This window comes from Adiantum capillus-veneris, chromosome 30 (genome assembly GCF_014529385.1).
Source record: "Adiantum capillus-veneris isolate H3 chromosome 30, ASM1452938v2, whole genome shotgun sequence".
Classification (NCBI taxonomy): Eukaryota; Viridiplantae; Streptophyta; class Polypodiopsida; order Polypodiales; family Pteridaceae; genus Adiantum; species Adiantum capillus-veneris.
In genome coordinates this window covers 4,659,502-4,677,965 of record NC_140960.1, presented here as the reverse complement: position 1 = coordinate 4,677,965, position 18,464 = coordinate 4,659,502, and the positions used below count along the sequence as shown (strand labels likewise).

Sequence of the window (18,464 nt, the reverse complement as noted above, 5' to 3'; positions counted from 1 at the left end):
TGAAAGGTCAATGGTTAGAGGGGTTAAGTGTCACTATAATGAAGAAAGCCATGTTGCAAACAAAGTGAAGAGATTCAATCGAGCCATCTCCCACCTCAAAGAAAGAAATTTGGTGGGTGGGTGAGGTGCCTAAAGAGACCAATGGAGTACTTCTAAGGATTTTTGATAGAACTCCATGGATTATAGAAGTTATACTTTCCCAACTTGCAGATGAGAAGTTGGAGATTGAGGGTTTAGGTAGCTTTGGTGTGGAGTGGCACTTGAGTGGGGACTTAAAGACCATAAAATGTTTGCTTGGTTACAAACAAGGGGCTTCTTCACTCTATCCTTGTCTATTTCGCACTCGGGGGTACAAACCTAATAGACAAACAACACAAATAGACTTTGCAAAGGGCTGTTCTTCCATGGGAGCAAGAGGACAGAGACAAATCTAATGACAATTTTGTTTTTAGAGATGAAAGTAGGGAATGGAAAGCGTTTGTTTTGAGATTCCCCATGCTCAATGGGTCAGATCGTGCACTAAAGGACAAACCTTGGAGCCCCATCTTTCTAGTTTCTCTATCTAATGTGCATTTTGTACATTAGATGCATGCATGCATATTTTGATAGGCTATTGAAGCTCCACATTGACTATGCTTTCACAATGAAGCCATCACAAAATTCCTAGGAGGCGATCACTAGCATGGAGACACTTCTCAATTCCATTAGCTATCACGGTGGGAATGTGTTAATTGTTGTTGCAAAGAATATAGGGGAAGCCCATGAGATTTCCCAACAAGTGTCAATGAGTGGACAAAAAGCACAACACTTCTTGAAGAAATAAACTCTAAGAAACCCATGCTAAGATGATGCTCAAAACAGCTCCAACCACAAGGCAACTAACCTTTGGGAGCTATGGAAGGAATTATGCAAATCCACTATTGGTAGAGACTCAAATGGAGAGCTTGCAAACAAGCGCAAGCAAGTTTAGGAAAATTTTGATAGAATGGTGAAGCATATGGGTCTTACCAGCACAACAGAGGAGCAATGCCAATCATTTCAAGTGGTGTCGGTGGATTTCACCAGGGTCGTCACCCTTGCTCGGGATGAGAATAACATCACACATTTCATCGTAAGAAGTATCACATAGTGAAAGTATTATAAGAGTTTTTTTGTCATTTCATAATTTGCATCATTGTCTCGTTTGAACAACATATCTTATTTGCACATGGAGTATTTTTTATGCACAAATATGGTTTGCTTGAGTATTTTAGCACTCAGAGCATGGAGAAGTCCCATTATCAAGCTAGGGGGGTGTACGTACTTAAAAAATACTCGACATGTTGGTGGTGTAGTATAGTCTAATTACTTGAAAGAGATGCTCAACTGGTTCTTCTGCATGACATTTTCTCGTAAGCTCACCATGAAGCATGCGTGACAATCCAAGGTTGCAAGGGAAGTGCACAAATTGAGTTGTCAAGAGTACAACAACAAGTGGTGAATATCACAAGGCACCACCAAGCATGCAACATGGCACCAACGTAGGGTCGGACAAGAGTCGAGATGGATTTAGTGCCAATAAGTACTCCATGTCTGTAGATTTACTTTTATTAAAGTTAAGGCATGGGAAGAAACCTTTTACAAAATAAAAGCTTTCAAAAAAATTACAGTGTGAAAGGGTCCTTCTAAAATCAACCCTTATAAATATAAGATTCACTCATTTATCACCTGGTTTTTCTCTCATTTTCACAGGTAATCTTCCACCATGCCCCATGGCATGCACCCAAACAATCACTAAGGGTTGGGTTCTAATCCCCTATAGAAGTTGTGTTGATCTGTGTTTGCAAACTTGTAAAGGCTCATATAAACATAGTCTATCTAAACTCTCGTAGCCTCATTGGTATTGATGAATCTAGGATTTGATTTGTGGAGTAGAGGAGGTTGTTCTTATGGTTTGTCATCTACTTTTGGCTTGGTGCTCACCATGATCCATTTATTGATAGTGTAGGGGTCAAATAAAACTCCAAACTCATTCCATTGATAAGTATTTGTCTCCATCCTTATAGTCCATAGTCACCACATCATTGAACTCACTAGGTCAATCATCCACCTTGACGTAGTAACACTGCATTGGGTCTTTACAGATCTTGGCACCTTGGTCATTATTAAACAAATTAACTACATGAGCTTCATCTTTGGTTTGGTACTAGAGATTTTGATGATCTTGTTCTCACTCTTAAACCTCACATGGGCTGATCTCTTTGACATGATTTGGTAGGACTTGTCAGATGAAGCATTTGATAGACTTCCTTTCAAAATGGTCTTTAACTACTCTAGACAGCCTTGGTTCACGATCTCTTTTATGGACACACTACTAGCCCTATCTCCTCCTTGGATTGGAATTAAAGGCTTATTAAATTATCCCAACCTTAAAACCATGAAAATTTTGTAGCAAGGAAGAATGTGGAATCCCAACCCATTACCTTAATGCAACAGTTCTAAAATTATGATTGGTGGATAAACTCACCAAATCAGCTCATCTTGTTCCATTCAAAACCACTGCCTTTGCAACTAATATTTCTCAAACTTTTGTAAAAGAAATTTTCAGATGACATGGAATCCATGTTAGGAGAATTAGTGATTGCGACGTCAAGTTTACCTCCAAGTTTTGGAAGGCCATGTTCCAATCCTTAGGCACTCAATTAAACCTAAGTTTAGCCTATCATTGAGAGACAGATGGAAAATTTGAAAAAGTTAATCAAGTCATAGAAGATATGTTGAGATCATATTGCAGTCAATAACATTGTCTTTGGGTCAAATATTTTACCCTTAGTGGAATTTGCCTATAATTATTTCTACCATTGAATCTTGGGAATGTCCCCATTTAAAAATCTTTATGGACAAAATTGTCTCATTCCTCTCAGGATGGCCGAGCTAAGTCTCCCAATGCCTACAACAAAGAATACCCTTAAAGAAATGGATAGCCAAATCAAAATAATAAGGGAGAACCTTAAGAGGGCAAGTGGCAGGCAAAAGAGTTATGCTGATTTGTATACATCTCTCAGAATTTTCAAGGTAGGAGATAAATTTTTCCTTAGGTCAAACCAAAGAGAAGTTCACTCAAATTGGGAAAGTACGAGAAGTTATCATATAGATATTGTGGACCCTTTGAGATTATGAGAAGGATAGGACACCAATCTTACGAACTCACTTTCCCCCCTCACTTGCATGTGCACAATGTCTTCATGTTAGCTTGCTGCAAGAATATGTTGTAGATCCTCTTCACATCCTAAATGATGAGGATATTATTCTTATCACGCAGGAAAAATTGCAGATGGAGCCATAGCAAATTTTAGACATGAAGGAGCGGAAGCTATGACACCAAAAAATTCGGGAGGTTTTGGTCCAGTGGAAGGGCTATCCCATTGAAGATGCCTCTTGGGAAGATTGGGAAACCTTACTTCTCAGTTTCCTCATCTTTTTTATGAGAATTTCCTCATTTTGTGCTCAAAATGAACTCTACCAGCCCATGTAATTACCACTACAAGTTCTATCTTACTAAACATTTATGTCACCCGAGCAATGTGATCGGACTATTTTTGCTTCTTAATAACGAGATTATTGCTAACAATAATGTTCGCTATTAATATTCTCTTTTAATCCCTTAGGGTTTCTCTTTGCTAATTACCCTAAGGGATTAAAAGAGACAATCCTAAGAAGTTCTTTACAAGGAGATGGGAAGAAAAAGGAAAGATGAAGGTAAGAATATTGTAAGAGATGAGAATAGATTGCACCTTATATAAATGAGGTAGATAAGAAAGACCAAATTAGTGTTACCTACAAGGTAAAAGTGTAACTTGTGGTTGAAGATTTATCACCTTCCTTATTTGTTTCAAGCTAAGGACAAATCTTTCTTTTTGTTGGGGAGTTTGCAAGGGCCTCCTCCTAGCCCTTACGCATGGCCAACACCTCTAAGCCACTGACTCAGCAAAAAAAAAAATGATGATAATAATAATAATAATAATAATAATCGAGTAAATTCGATCTAAATCCAAGCTTTGAAGTTTACCCATGAGTTACTTACGGCTTATGCCATGGGGATAGGGACATAACCAATACATGAAAAATTACATTTTATTATCAAGGAAATTAGAAAAAGCTGGAAAAAGAAAGAGAAGATAAGGATAGGGATAAAAATGAGGTGAGTAAAGAGCTTCTTGAAGAAGCTTTGAAAATGAGTAAAAGTTATCAAGACAAGTAAAAATAACTTATCAAGATAAGTTAAGGTCTTTATTAAGCATAAAAGGAGGACTTTATTAAGCATAAAAGGAGGCCTTCTCAACAATCTCCTCTCATTTTTTGGAAGTGAAAATTTGAGATCAAGCTTAGTGAAGCCATAGCTAAACCTCTTTCACACACACTCCTACCCACCTCTCCTACACATACACATCTCTCCAAGAGAAACCATTACCAGAACCCCAATCAACTTGCTATTACACTCTCCCTCTCCTCTCTCCAAATTCATAGCTTGAATTTCCTTTGCCTCTTGCCATTCTCTCATTCCAATAGCCAAATCGGTGGTCTTCAAGTGAAGTGAAGGAAGAAAGAGCCGGCTACGTCAACACACTTCTTTGTTACTCTTCCAAAGCAAGGAGAAGACCCTACCATACACACACTAAGGTAAAGTTCTCTTGCTATTTCTCATTCTTGAAAGAGATTTACTTTCATGCTTAAGCTCTCACATTTTCATAAGCAATCCTTTTGCTTAAGAAGAAGACATAGCCTCTTATGTTTGTTGCTCCTTTCTAATATATACTAACCACGTTGCTAACCACTAATCCGTTCTTATTTCAAGTTCCATTATTTCAAGTTTCTTTCGATTAGCAAACTAATATGATATAGAGAGAGTAGAAAGCACTCTCTTTAACCATAGGTGACTGGAGATCATACATATCTAAGTAGTATGCATGATGATTGGTGAATAATATGTAAAATTATCCATAAATCCCTGCAACAATCTCTTGTTGATTTTCAAGTTACTCTTTTTCTTGAATTACTTAATGGAGTTAAATGCCATAGACCATAGGCAATTAAATTATGAAATTTTGAAACTAACCATAATTTTTGAAGAGGCATTATAATTTCTTAAAAATAAAATCTTCTCATGAAAGGCTCACCAATTTTTTTTGATGCATTCAAACAAGGAAATAGCATCTAAAAAGTATGTGTGCAAGGTTTTGTTTAGTAATGCAATCAGGTTAATATTTAATTTTCCCAAGAGAAAGTTGAGTTTTGAAGAGTAAATTAGCATAATCAAAGAAAGTTCTTTAAGAAAGAGGATTTCCCATAAGGTCATTCCCTCTCTTCCCTCTTTTCAATTGGAAAATTTGAATCTCTAAGCCTCTCACAGATACGTAAGTAACCCTCACCACGGTAGAAGAGGTAAGCCTAAATCCCATCTTAAGAAGATTCTGTTAAACATTGATACTCCCTTACACGAGCACTTCTCACTACACGAGCACATCCACTCTTAGAAAATTTACACTTCACTTTTATACTATCATTCATAAAATGGTTCTACTCTTACACCATCAATCACCGACTCTTGCATAATCACTCAAAAGAAGTTTACAATTGTAAGTTGTCGTACTCTATAGTTCAAACCCCTAAGAGACTCCTTGTATTTCTTAAGGTCTTGTTTGAGTAGAAATTAAAAGGAATTAGAAATAAGGGGATTATAACTCAATAAACCTAATTTAAATTTCAACTAGGATTAAAAACTTTCTTGAGAAGATTTGACGTGGATAGCCCTAGCATAACCTAAAAGAATAAAGTGAGATTTGTCTTATATACTTGAAAAAAAAGACCAGCACAGGTGTTTACCTGTGGGATGCAACATGGGATGGTCCTTTCTGAGGACTGATAATTGTTGGTCTATATTTTGAGCTCAAGATTATTCAATGCCCTAAAAATGGGATTGGATGGGAGTGAGTCCCAGCCAGGTGGTGAGACCCGTAGATGCTTTTGGAAATTGCCCTAGTTTGGGTAGGCATAATGCCGATGAGAAAAGGAGGAAGGATAAAAAAGGATTTTAAGAAGCGATCAGATAAGGGAGGAGAATGTGATTTAATTAAGGAACTCTTCTAATTGTTTGGTAAAAAGGAACCTTACAAAGGCTAGGAATCTAAATGGGCTATGCCACAATTGTGCTCAACAGTCGAACAATTGCTCTACTTCTTGGATTATTTATCTAAAAGGGAACCTAGAGAAGAGCAGTTCTGTAAGCCTTTCCCAAACAAGCTAAAGAAAAATAAGAATTGAAAATTGTGTAAAGGTGTCGCCTCCACACGTGGCACAGAAGACATGATATCCAAATCTTGGGATGAGGATAGGGATACGTCTGGAGAAGTATATGTGATTGCTTGAAAGACAACTAGATATCTATAATAATATGAAATGAAAAAAGGAATTAAATATTCTAAAAAGGATAAAGGTAGGAAGGATCCGATAAATGTACACTTGTAAAGGTATGCAATAGTTTGAATGTTGCTTTCAAATGATTGAAATGTATTCTTGGTTGGACATGATGGGAATACTAATTTTAGTATCATATTATTACCTTGGAAAGGTGAAGTTATCAAACGGTTTGGAGGGAGGGTAGATTTTGGGGGTTAATTTGTTGGTCGAAAGGTTGGATCCAATTTTATGTTGTGTAGTAGAAACCAAGAACGCAGAAAGGGGTTTTGATCTACAAAGTAGGGATCAAAATTGGGAACGAGAGATTCATGTAGATTGTAAATACACTCACCTTAGGGGAATGCACTAACGGAAATGCTCGATGCTAACTAGAAAAAAGGCCCAGTGATCTTAAACCAATGGTAAACTAGAGTACTCCCACCAGTTGACCTTGGAAGGTTGAGTTCAAATTAGTATGATGAATTCGATTGGAAAGTTGGACCAATAAGCAAAGGTGCTTTGGGGCTAAGGGATTTGTATGAGAAAAGTGAATGTTATCACCCCCCTTGATTTGGCACCGAAGAGCAGGAGGAGTCTTATCTTGGTGTCGGTCTCAAGCGGGAGGATGTCGGGGATCACGGTGTATCCATTTGGAGACAGTAGTTGGTGGTCCCTTGCATGGCCCTCACAAAATTTATGACTCTAAAAAGCTAGTGGATGGTTATATTGCCATAAGAACTGCATCAATACTTTTGCACTAGTGTCAATAATGACAAGAAATTAGAATAGTCTAACAAAATCAAGCAATGTAAGACAAGTGCATTAGTTAAATAATTATTTAGTGCATTGAATGATCTTTCTTGAAAATCAGTCTATGCATAAATGTTATTTTTCTTCAATAGAAGAGTCAAGTAATGAGGCTTATAAGAAAAACTACAAATCAACTTTATATAATAACTGCAAAAACCAATAAATGAATGTAGCTCATGCAAATTCTTAGGGCTAGGCCATGATTGGATAGCTTTAATTTTCTTTTGGTCAACTTCCCTTCCCAAAAACAATATATTGTCCCAAATATATTCAATTTCTAATTGTAAAAATGAACTTTTCTTGGAATACAAATACAAGCGGTTTTGTTTAAGAAAATTAAATACAAATGTTAAGTAAACACCAAAATACCAATAAGAAAGACAATGACAAAACCTTGATGATTGATAAAAATCATGTTCATCATGCATGTAAAAGTGGCTGGTGTATTGGTAAGACCAAATGGCATAACAAGAAACTCATTGTGCCAATTTGTGTCCTAAATGTAGTTTTATAGACATCTTCTTCAAACACTTTGCTTTGATGATACCAAATTTAAGGTCAATTTTACTAGAAATATTTTTCCTTGTTGGGGTAAAGGAGGTATATGGACATCCAGTGTCTGTTGCCCACTGACTTCACTAACCCACTCACTTATCCTTTATATACATAGAAGAATAAGGAGTGAGTGCTGCTTTTGGCCACTCTGCTCCACCCCTTTGTGTTCTCTCTCTCTCTCTCTCTCTCTCTCTCTCTCTCTCTCTCTCTCTCTCTCTCTCTCTCTCTCTCTCTCTCTCTCTCTCTCTCCCCCCCCCCCCCCCCCCCCCACACACACACACACACACACATATGCACTACATCAGCGCACCCCTTCAACTAGTATCAGAGTGCATGGTAATCGGAGGGACCATGACATCACTGAAAGTTTTAAGGCAATTGCTTGCTTGCTCTTGACAGTGGAGATATCAAGAAATATTGGAAGCTTTGTGAGAATGCATGGGATTTTGTGATCTCAGTTGAGATGATGTATGCTCTTGTGGAATCTCAAAAGAGAGTGCGGAAGAAGATTGTGTTAGGTGAAGGTGCTACCCTAAAAACCGTGTGCACAGCAGCACTGTTTTGCATATTGTTTTTCTCCTTGTAGAATGTAGATATTAAAATTTTGTCCATTACTCCTCTCCATTTTGATGCAGTCTACAACTTTGGAGAAGAAATTTTCTACAAATTTCTCATTGATTTGTTAATATTCAGCTCAAATTGACAGTATGTAGAAAATTCCATGTTTTCTATTTGCACAGTGTGCAAGTCTAATCCACTTTTGAAATCATGATAGGTTTGAAGTTGGGTGTATAAATTATGAGGTTGAAGATGCAATTTCAGCTTATGTAGAGCTTGAGGTTTGAGGTTTTTTGGTAGATTTGACTAAAGAATCACGGAGGCATTTACACACCATCCAAGCGGTCTCTTGAGAGATGCGATTTTTCGAGTACATAGGTGGAGCTTTTTTCACAGGTTTTGGCATACAGATTGTCTCCTCTAGACTCATCTACTTGGCATCAACTCTATTTTCCAACATAGACATACTTGTGCTTTTCTCTGAGTTTTTAGAGATTCTTGGCAACCATTTTGCATGGTTCTTGATGTATAATCTTTGCAATTTCTTAGAGGCTTGTTCTCTAATCCTTGTGCATAGCCTAGTTGGCTTTCCAACTGGTGTGATAGGTTTTGATAGGTTGCCACATGACCTTTTGGCAACAATTTAGTGCTTTGGTTTATGGTCTTTGCGGATGGATTTTCATATGGTTATGGCGCATGAGTGATGCCCATTATACATGCATTTTGACGAGCACTTTTGAGTGCCGGGTGAGCTCTTTTGCAAGCATTGTTTCTACATTCATCAATTTTCCATATTATATCTCTTTAGTGCTTGTTTATGTGTGGTCACTCCGTTTATGTACGTTGAGTGAGGATTGACATAGTATGCACATTGTGGATCCATTTTGGAATTACTCTTTGGCATTGAGTGGTGTTATGGTTTATAATTTTGAGTCCTATTTCAGAGTTTTTTGTGGCCAAAATTTACTCCCATTTTGACAGTGATCAAGTTTTGACTCTCACTTTGATGAGTTTTATTGGTCTTGGACACAGATTGGTGTTCTTGTATCCACTCTTGCAAGAGTGAGATTTGTGTATACTCATAGTGGATATAGCTTACATGTAGTCACAAGTTCTACAGATTATAGGTACAGGTAACACGTTACTTGGAGTTGTCATATTGTGCATGCAATTTTGTGGGATGTCTATTGAGCATCGTATTTGCTCTTTACTTATGCATATGTTTATATGTTTTATGTTCTTTTGAGAGTTGTTTGTCCCAAGATTGTCTATGTATGGTTTGTGCTTGGTTTTGCAGAGGGTTGTTTGGACACGACTTCTTTACATTTCTTGGTAGACCTACAATGAGCTGCATTTTGCAAATGCTTTGCATCAGATTGATGTGTTGATCATGGTTTATGGTTGAGATTTGATTGAGATTTTGCTTAGTTTACAGAGGAGACTCTAGCTATTTCCTCTTAAGATTTCTTGCCATAGTTTTGGCTTCATTGGCATACATTTTTTGTTGCATATGCGCTATTCACTAATATGACATCCATCGTGTGTGATAATTTAGAGTTGACAATGATGACTTGTGAGAGACAAAGGTCTTTTAGTTGCCGATATATGTGATGTTGGCATTGTGGTCACACAGGGCACATTAGGCATTGTTGCTTTTGACATATGAGGTAGTGGAAACAGTGTATGTAAGATGCAGACACAATTTTGACACATTTTAGAGAGGTGGCTTCATATTCCAGTGATGATGATGTCACATTCACCTTTAGCATTCCTCTTGCTTACATGTCTTTGCAAGAGGTGGCCCTTCTTTTCATGACTGCTGGATGAGGATGTAGCTTCCCATGTTACACCACATAGTGAGTGGTTTAGCACTTTCTTTAGTGGGAGATTTGATATTGTGCACTTGGTTGTGATGGTTTGACGTTTGATGCTATGACATGTGCATTGTGTTCCTTAGCTGAGATAGACTTTGATCTCAGTGAGATAGTTAGCAGATTGTGGGTATCAGATACTACTTAGAGAGTTGTTTGTCCAAATTCATTATGGAACACTAGTGATTGCTAGGGGATCCTGTAGTGGATTGGTATATCCTATGCATGTATCTAAGGTACAAGATGACACAATCTTGATTTTGTTTTTGGCATGCATTGAGCAAGAGACGAGACATGTCTCCTTCACAAGTGATCTCCAATATGCTCAAGAAACAGAGCATGTAGCTATACAAGGCATGCCAGTAGAATTTGCAAAGGTAGAGGTGGAGCGGGATTTCTCCAATGAGACACAACAGGTGTTGTCAAAGTCTATGCAAATAGAGGTTGAGGTCTGCTCCCTAGAGACACATGTAGAGATGATTAGAGTTATTTGATATGCTCATGCTAGAGGTTGATGAGTTGATTCTAGGACACATAGTTCCCTAGACACACACACAGAGATGATGGACATAGAGTTCTTTGATATGCTCATGCTAGAGGTTGATGAGTTGATGCCAAGACACATAGTTTTTCCTATGGATGAGAGGGATGCATCCATCCCAGTGTTGGTGGTGACACATACATATGTGACTAGTAGTCTTGATGGTGCAGAGTATGCACATAGCACTGAGGAGGCTAGCACATCTAGGTTCGCATAGATTTCATCACTGTTTGGGTGTCTCATGTTTGACTTGTTAGTGTTGAGGCCCAACCTAGTAGCTGTAATGGTAGCATTTGCAATAGGGATTGCAAGTCGTACAATGAGTGACACTATCATGATGCATTGTGGAGCTATGCAGACCATATAGAGATGGCTATATGATTTGCATGCAGGCTTTAGCATGGATACACACGCTTGCCTATCACTAGAGCCGATACAACTATATGTAGATCGAGTGAGCAAACCAATGGGCATAGGATGAGAGAGTCACTCACCTATTTTCTTATACATACTAGTAGTTTAGCTAGTAAGACCCACTGGTTTGCACATTGACCTTTAAATAGAAGGTTGTTGGAGTAAACGTGGTACTTTCCTTGCCTTGGGACGGATATCTATTTCCACTGCCCATTGGCCTCACTAACCCGCTCACTTATTCTTTATATACACAGAAAAATAAGGAGTGAGTGTTGCTTTAGGCCACTCTGTTCCACCCCACTCTCTCTCTCCCTCTCCTCTCTCTCTCTCTCTCTCTCTCTCTCTCTCTCTCTCTCTCTCTCTCTCTCTCTTCCTTCTCCCTCGTTGCACACGCACCACATTTGTGCATGTCTTCAATCCTTTGTAGCTTTTCTAGAAAATCCTTTACTTTAGGAATAAGAAACTTATTCTTGATTGTGATCTTGTTTAATGCCTGTAGTCTATACATATATAGAAGGTTCTATTTTCTTCTTGACAAGAAGTACGAGAGTCCTATATGGTGAGCTACTAAGTCTTATGAGTCCCCAGTTGAGTAAATCGATGATTTGGTTCTCAATTTCTTTTTGTACAATAAGGTTTACTCAATAAGGTTCTCTACAAGGAGGTTCACTACCCAAGATAATGTCTATTTTATGGTCTTTAGGGTGGGAAGGTGGAATTCCAAGAGGTAAATCATGCATGAAACAATCTTTAGATAAAGAGAGAAGTGCATCATCTGAAGAATAAGATGGACCTTTAGACTCAGTAGACACTTTATTTACAAGCACTAGATAGGTCTTTTCATGTTTTCTAATGGCTCTTTTTGCTTGTGTGAGAAAGAAGTGATTTTTTTTTAATGTTCAAGTCTTGCGTGAATGGAGAAACGTTCGTTGTTATGTTTGAGAGTCAACGTGTGTGCCTTGTAGTCTCAAAGATTTCACTTTATCTTAATCTAATATAACACAAGTGCTGGCATGACCTCTTTCATCCCTTATCTGTGAAATTTTCAAGGAATATAAATGAAGCTTTACACTTTAAATATGTAATTGTTTTCTAGATTTGTAAAAATAATAACCCTTAATAGATTTCCCTCTTGTAAGTTTTAAGGGATTGTAATACCCTTTTATTGCTCTCACATGATGATTACATATTTTTAAAGTGAACCTCTGTGCGTCCACCCCACCCCACCCCACCCCCCCCTTCCTTCTCTTATAGTCAATCGATGGATTAAACTTACGATGGAAAGGCACACCCAGAGTCATGTCAATATCATGCAATGGTGCTACCAATAATGTACATATGTTTGTCAAAATTCACCAATGAAAACTTCAATTGCTACTTTATTCTTATAATTAAAACATTGATTATTAAAAACAATCTATGTGGGGAAGAAATTTTAGGAAGAGAGAGTTGTTGTGTCAATTGTGGAGAATTAAAATCATGAATACTTCCATCATCTAGTAGAATTTTGACAGTTTTATCCTTGTATATGTCCTTCACTTTAAGCAAAGCGTGGAGAGATATAGAAGTACATGAAGAAGGGTTGTTGTTCGTGTCATGATCAGGATCATATCTCTCGCCGTAGTTTATTTCAACTTCCTTGTCATCAGGGGAAACATCTTCTATGAGGTTGACCATTGCACCATTTGTGATGTGGTTGTTGATGGATCTCTAATAGTAAGCCATTCCAAACTTCAAGAATATGGGACATGGTCCATTTGTGATTGAAAGTGTTTCACCAATGGGGCTATTGATGTTACCATATACGTGTGGTAGTGATGTGTGTGAACACACTTAGGACCTCCGGGGAATTTTTCCTCTCACTAGGAGATTTTTTCCCTTGTGCATTGTATATACGCCCATCACTCTAGGGCTATCTTATCTTTCCATTGCACACTAAGTAATACACTCTCTGTTGTGTTCCTTTAGCTTCCTTTGTCTTCTCCAAGTTGTGTGTGTTTTCTTGCAACCCTAATTCCAACAATTGGTATCAGAGCAGGTTGCGTCCACACAAGCTTAGTCGCCAGTAGCTCCAGCACATGCCTACTCACTTTGTCCGATTTTGTGAGCTCAAATTTTTGATTTGGGCTCATTTCGGCCTCGGTTTCCACTACAAGTAGTACTGTGCAGGCTATTTTGATATTTTGTGCAGACTTTTTGTTGTTTGTGCCATTTTCTATATAACTAGTCCCTTATAGTCTTCTACGGTTTATGATACACATCACGTATTGTTCCCGCTTTTTTCTCCTCTTTTTGGTCAGCTTTTATATCAGGTGCAGGCATTCGCTATGGCTGACAAAAACATAGATGTGTTCAAGGTATTTGCTACTAAGGACAGATTGGATGGGAACAATTACCCTATGTGGGCTTACATGATGCAACATGTCCTTGTGTCAAAGGGAGTTTGGAACATTGTAAAGGGCATTGATGTACGTCCTAGTTCTGAGGGTGTAGGCGATGTTGAGGATGTTGCAGGTCTTGGTGGCAATGTTGCCGCTGCTAGAGCTGTTTTACCTACGGTTGAGCAAGCTTGTTGGGATGTAAAAGATGCGTAGGCTCATGCATTGATTGCGTTGTCTATGAAGCGCACTATTACTCCTCACATTTTTTCAAAAAAAATTTGCAAAACAAGCTTGGGATATCCTAGCTGATCTTTATGCAAGTCGCAATGAGGCAAAAATTGCATTGTTGGGTAAAGAGTTGGAGTCAAAGAATATGCATGAGGAAGATGATATGTAAACTTTCCTTGCCGGTGTCAAGGATATCAATGAGAAACTTATTTTTGCAGGCGAAGTCATTTCTAACAGATTCCTTGTGCAGACTGTTCTTGATGCCCTGCTAGATTCTTACCAAACTTTTGCAAGTACTTGGAGACTTATGACCCAAGGAAATCCTATAGTTGTCAAGTCTGATGCATTATGGAAATTTCTATAAGTCACTTTCCTATTGTTGAGTCTTGTGTGAAAGGAGATTGTGATGCTAATGTTGATGCAGAATGGGCTTTTAGTGAGAGTGCACTTATGATCCTTCTGTCCATGATGCATGTCTGTCAATTGTTTTGCAGAGGCTCAAGTGTGGTACTTTGACAGTGGTGCTACAAAGCATTTTACCTCTCATCATGACTTTTTTACCTCTCTTGAGGATATCCCTCATGGGAATTCAATCACTTGTGCCAACAATGCCTCTTATCCTCTTAAGGGAGTTGGAAACATTGTGCTGAATGTTGCAAATGGCAGTTCTTCATAGTTGTTGATGCATTGTATGTACCTGGGATCAATAAGAATCTTTTGTCTGTATCCGCACTTGCTAGACTTAGACTTGTAGTCTAATCTGATCTAATCTAATCTGACATTTGACTCTAAAATTTTGACATAGAATTGTTGGCAATTAACCAAATCATTCTAGAAATTTTCCTTTGTGGGAAACCCTTGCTCTTCATATCTTTCGACAATATTTCGTACATGCTTTCCAATAGCGTGTTGATCAATGAATCTATCATCACTTGTATCAAGTATTGCTAATATACATGGTGTTTTGTAGTCCACAAAGCCATTATCACACTCTATCCATTGTGCAAGGATAGTAAGGTAGTAGTCCTCTCCTAAATCAAACAGATTTTGTTTATCATGGAGCACTATATACTCCTTATCATTTATCTTGTAGATTGATAAGCAAGGGATCAAGCTCATCCTCTCAAATGTGAATGGACTCCTCTACCTTTGTGATGTTCTTTGCCTTGAACTTTGCCACACCGAAAAGCTCTTTGCTTTGGATGTTCTCTATTTCTTTACAAAAATCCTCAGGTGTCTATGTCATTCCAGCTACTATTATTTGAAAGGGCTTGGACTCTCTCTCTTATATTGGAATAAGAGTCAAAAATATTGAGAATGTAATGTCTTCAATCACAAGATTTCAACCTTGCTTTCCATGCCACTCACAAAGGTTATGAACCATCTTCAATTCATTTAGAAGGAATGCCAATTCCTTGGACCTTGTGCTCTTTATGAAGGTTCTAACTTTGAATATATATAAAGAATGTAAATAGTTCTTGACCTTGTGCTCCTTTGTTAGGTCAATGTACACATTTTGAAGGTCTAAGAGATCATTACAAGACCTTTCAAGGAAGCTTCCCATGTGGAAGGGAACATGGAAGATTTTCTTGGCATAGGAAAACTTGGACAATTGATTCACATGGTAGAGTAGGTTCATCACTCTATCATCACCTGTCACTTCAAAGTCCTCAATGTCCATGCCTTCCAAACACTTCCTACCAGGAACAAGGCTTTCTTGGAAAAGAGGAAAGTCATAATCAATATAATACTAATTTTTCCCATCCACCATAGTCATCACACTTCCTCCATACTCATCTCATCATCCTCTATAAATACTCACTTGATGTCCTCTGAGGATCATCTTAATTAGATATCAAAGCTCAAAATTTGGGAGAAAAAATATGCGGATTATCTAAAAATGACGCTTAGAGAAGATTTGAACTCTATAAATCCCCTCAATCATGTGCTTCAAAAATCAAGACAAACAAACAAATCCATGAACAACAGCTATTTTTTGTCTCAATTTTTTTGTCAATTCAAACCATGTCTAAGTGTTTGAGCACACCTTTATAAAGGGGAAGGCGCCCTTGATCACATGTATCCTATGTGACACCTCATGGATCACATAATTTCTCTTCATCAATGCAACTTTCATTGCCAAATCTTTAGATAAATGTACTTATCATTAGCTGATATGTGTACAATTTACCAGCTAAGTAATTGTAATACTATTTGCTAGAATATGTTTTATCATATGCACTTATCATTAGCTGATATGTGTACAATTTAGTAGCTAAGAAATTGTAATTTTTCTCTGTGCTTGTCCCAAGCACTAGATCATTGGGACAAGCACTAAGTACCAATGATATAGGTCGCGTAGTATGTTGCACCCAGAATTGGAGTAATTGACTATGTTGAATATTTTGTAAGTGCACTAAAAGATAAAGCCAACAAATAGATTACCATTTTTTCTGCTTGTAAATTTGTACACACATCAACTACTGATAATCGCAATCATAAAAAATGGTTATCTTGATGTGCACATACAAGTCTTTAAAAAGTGGGTTGCATTAAAGAGAATTGGAAAAACTTACTATGTTGACTATTTTATAGGTACTTAGTGCTTGTCCCAATGATCTAGTGCTTCTCTAGTACTTTGAGGCTATGAACTTCTTCTTTCTTGAGAACCATCGTCAAATTCATTAAGTAGTTGATACAATTCATTAAGTAGTTGATACATGATTGTCTTCTTGTACCACTTACCAAATATTTGTTTTGCATGCTCTATGCTTGTGTGATATAATGTAAGGACATGGGTCCTATGGGCAAGGGCACCGGCACGGCCGGACAGTGTGTACGTTAGGGGGAGGCTATAAGATAGCACGGTTGGGTGGAAACTAGCACACACATTACCAACGTCCTTTCACTAGTATCATAGCTATTTTTGGGAGGAGGCTAAAAGCGGCTTGCATGTGCGTGTGACGCCCTGCTTCTCCCCCACGTTCCGTAGACAGCGACGTCTCCGTTGTGCAACAAAAAGAAGACAGGCGCAGTGTTCTGTGCGAGCAGCTCGTGGACAAACAGAGACAACCGACCGCGACCGCCCCATCTACGCCCTCCACAACGCACGACTAAGGCATACGTCTTACGATGAATACTGACATATTTACTAGAACTATAAGTTATTTCTTCTTGGGTATTTTGGTTGAGTCTTGAGTCTTCGACTGCCATCGTGATTGCCAAAGCTTAGCTTTCCCAAGTGATGCATGAACTGTCAAACTCAATCTTAGAGAATACCAATAACTAAAAGATTGAGAATGAAAAAAGAAACAAAATAACTTAGGTAACTCGTGATCACCAAAGCTTAGCTTTCCGAAGTGGTGTATGAGCTGTCAAACTACAAGATTGAGAATGGCAAAAGAAACAAAATAACAAAGAGATCATTCAATTCTCTTTCACAATTTAATGGTTGCTTCTCTAAAAAGGATTTTTTTGAGCACGGAATGCTTAAATTTGCAACTAATCACATGACCATGAAATTTTTTAATGGTTAGGTCAATTGATAGAAATCACCAATGCTTCACACGCTTGTAAAAAACTTTCAAGCATGTCTTATAGTATCCTTTTCACCTCCATAGTTTTGCCTTCGTTCAAGTCATGTTTGGAGTAGCTTTGCATGATTGTAACACTTTCTCCAAAAATAGAGAGATTCACAAAATCTCTTGAGCTTTTAAATGCTCAAAGACATATCTAATACCATGCTTCAATAGAAGTATGAAGATGCACTTAAAGCAAGTGTAAAAGTTGAGATAAATATGAAAAAATATTCTTCTTTAAAATATTTATTTCTCTTGTCATGCTAAAAAGAAGAATCAATCTCTCACACCAAGCAGTTATAATCCTCTCAACCTCAACCTCTCATCTCATATAGGCAAGACAAATGGTCTTTTCAACACAAGATTGATTCAATCAACCTGTTTGTGAGTATGTAGCCAACCTCCACTTAGTAGAAGGCAACCTCCACTCATTCATAATTCAATCACAATTGCTCCTTCTTTTGAGCTTATGCATGACACTTAGCACGATCTTCATTTTTCCTTTGCATGGAATAATATTCAGTACCGATTGAATGTCAACTAATGACTCCTCAAGTGCTATTTTTTTTTCTCATTTTCCATGTGGTGATTTGTAATTGACTACCATCTAACTAATAGTGTTACATAATACCAATTGAATGCCAACTAATGACTCCTCCTGTTCTATTGTTTTCCTTGTTTTCCATGCGGCAAGTTGTAAGTGACCACCATCTAACTAATAGTGTTACACAATATTCATATGTCATAATCATGCATAGAGGTATTTTCGCTCGTGAAGAACAATTTTAGCCTATCAAGGAATAAGGCGTGCACAACTTTGTGTCCACTTGTAGTATTAATTACACACACTGCATGGAAAGCATGAGGGATGTCTCACGTCTCTATCTAATCCATCATGAGCCTTCGTACGAGCTATCTACAGGTTTACTTATAGTTTTTTATCTCAACTCATCATAGAATGAAATGATAGGATCCAGTGTGGTAGATAGGCATACCAAAAAGGTGTATTTTATTGCATGCAAGAAAAGAGTGACCACACCACAAGTTGCACAATGTTTCATTAAGAATCTAATCTTCTGCGATGGAAGTTGAA

The 18,464-nt window shown here is 37.8% G+C and overlaps 1 pseudogene across 1 annotated transcript in view; it reads right to left on the bottom strand.

Annotated features, from left to right (window-relative positions):
- The window catches only part of LOC147417464 (uncharacterized), a 71,797-nt pseudogene that overhangs the window by 22,063 nt on the left and 31,270 nt on the right, over positions 1–18,464 (bottom strand). The gene's annotated exons all lie outside the window — the stretch shown is intronic.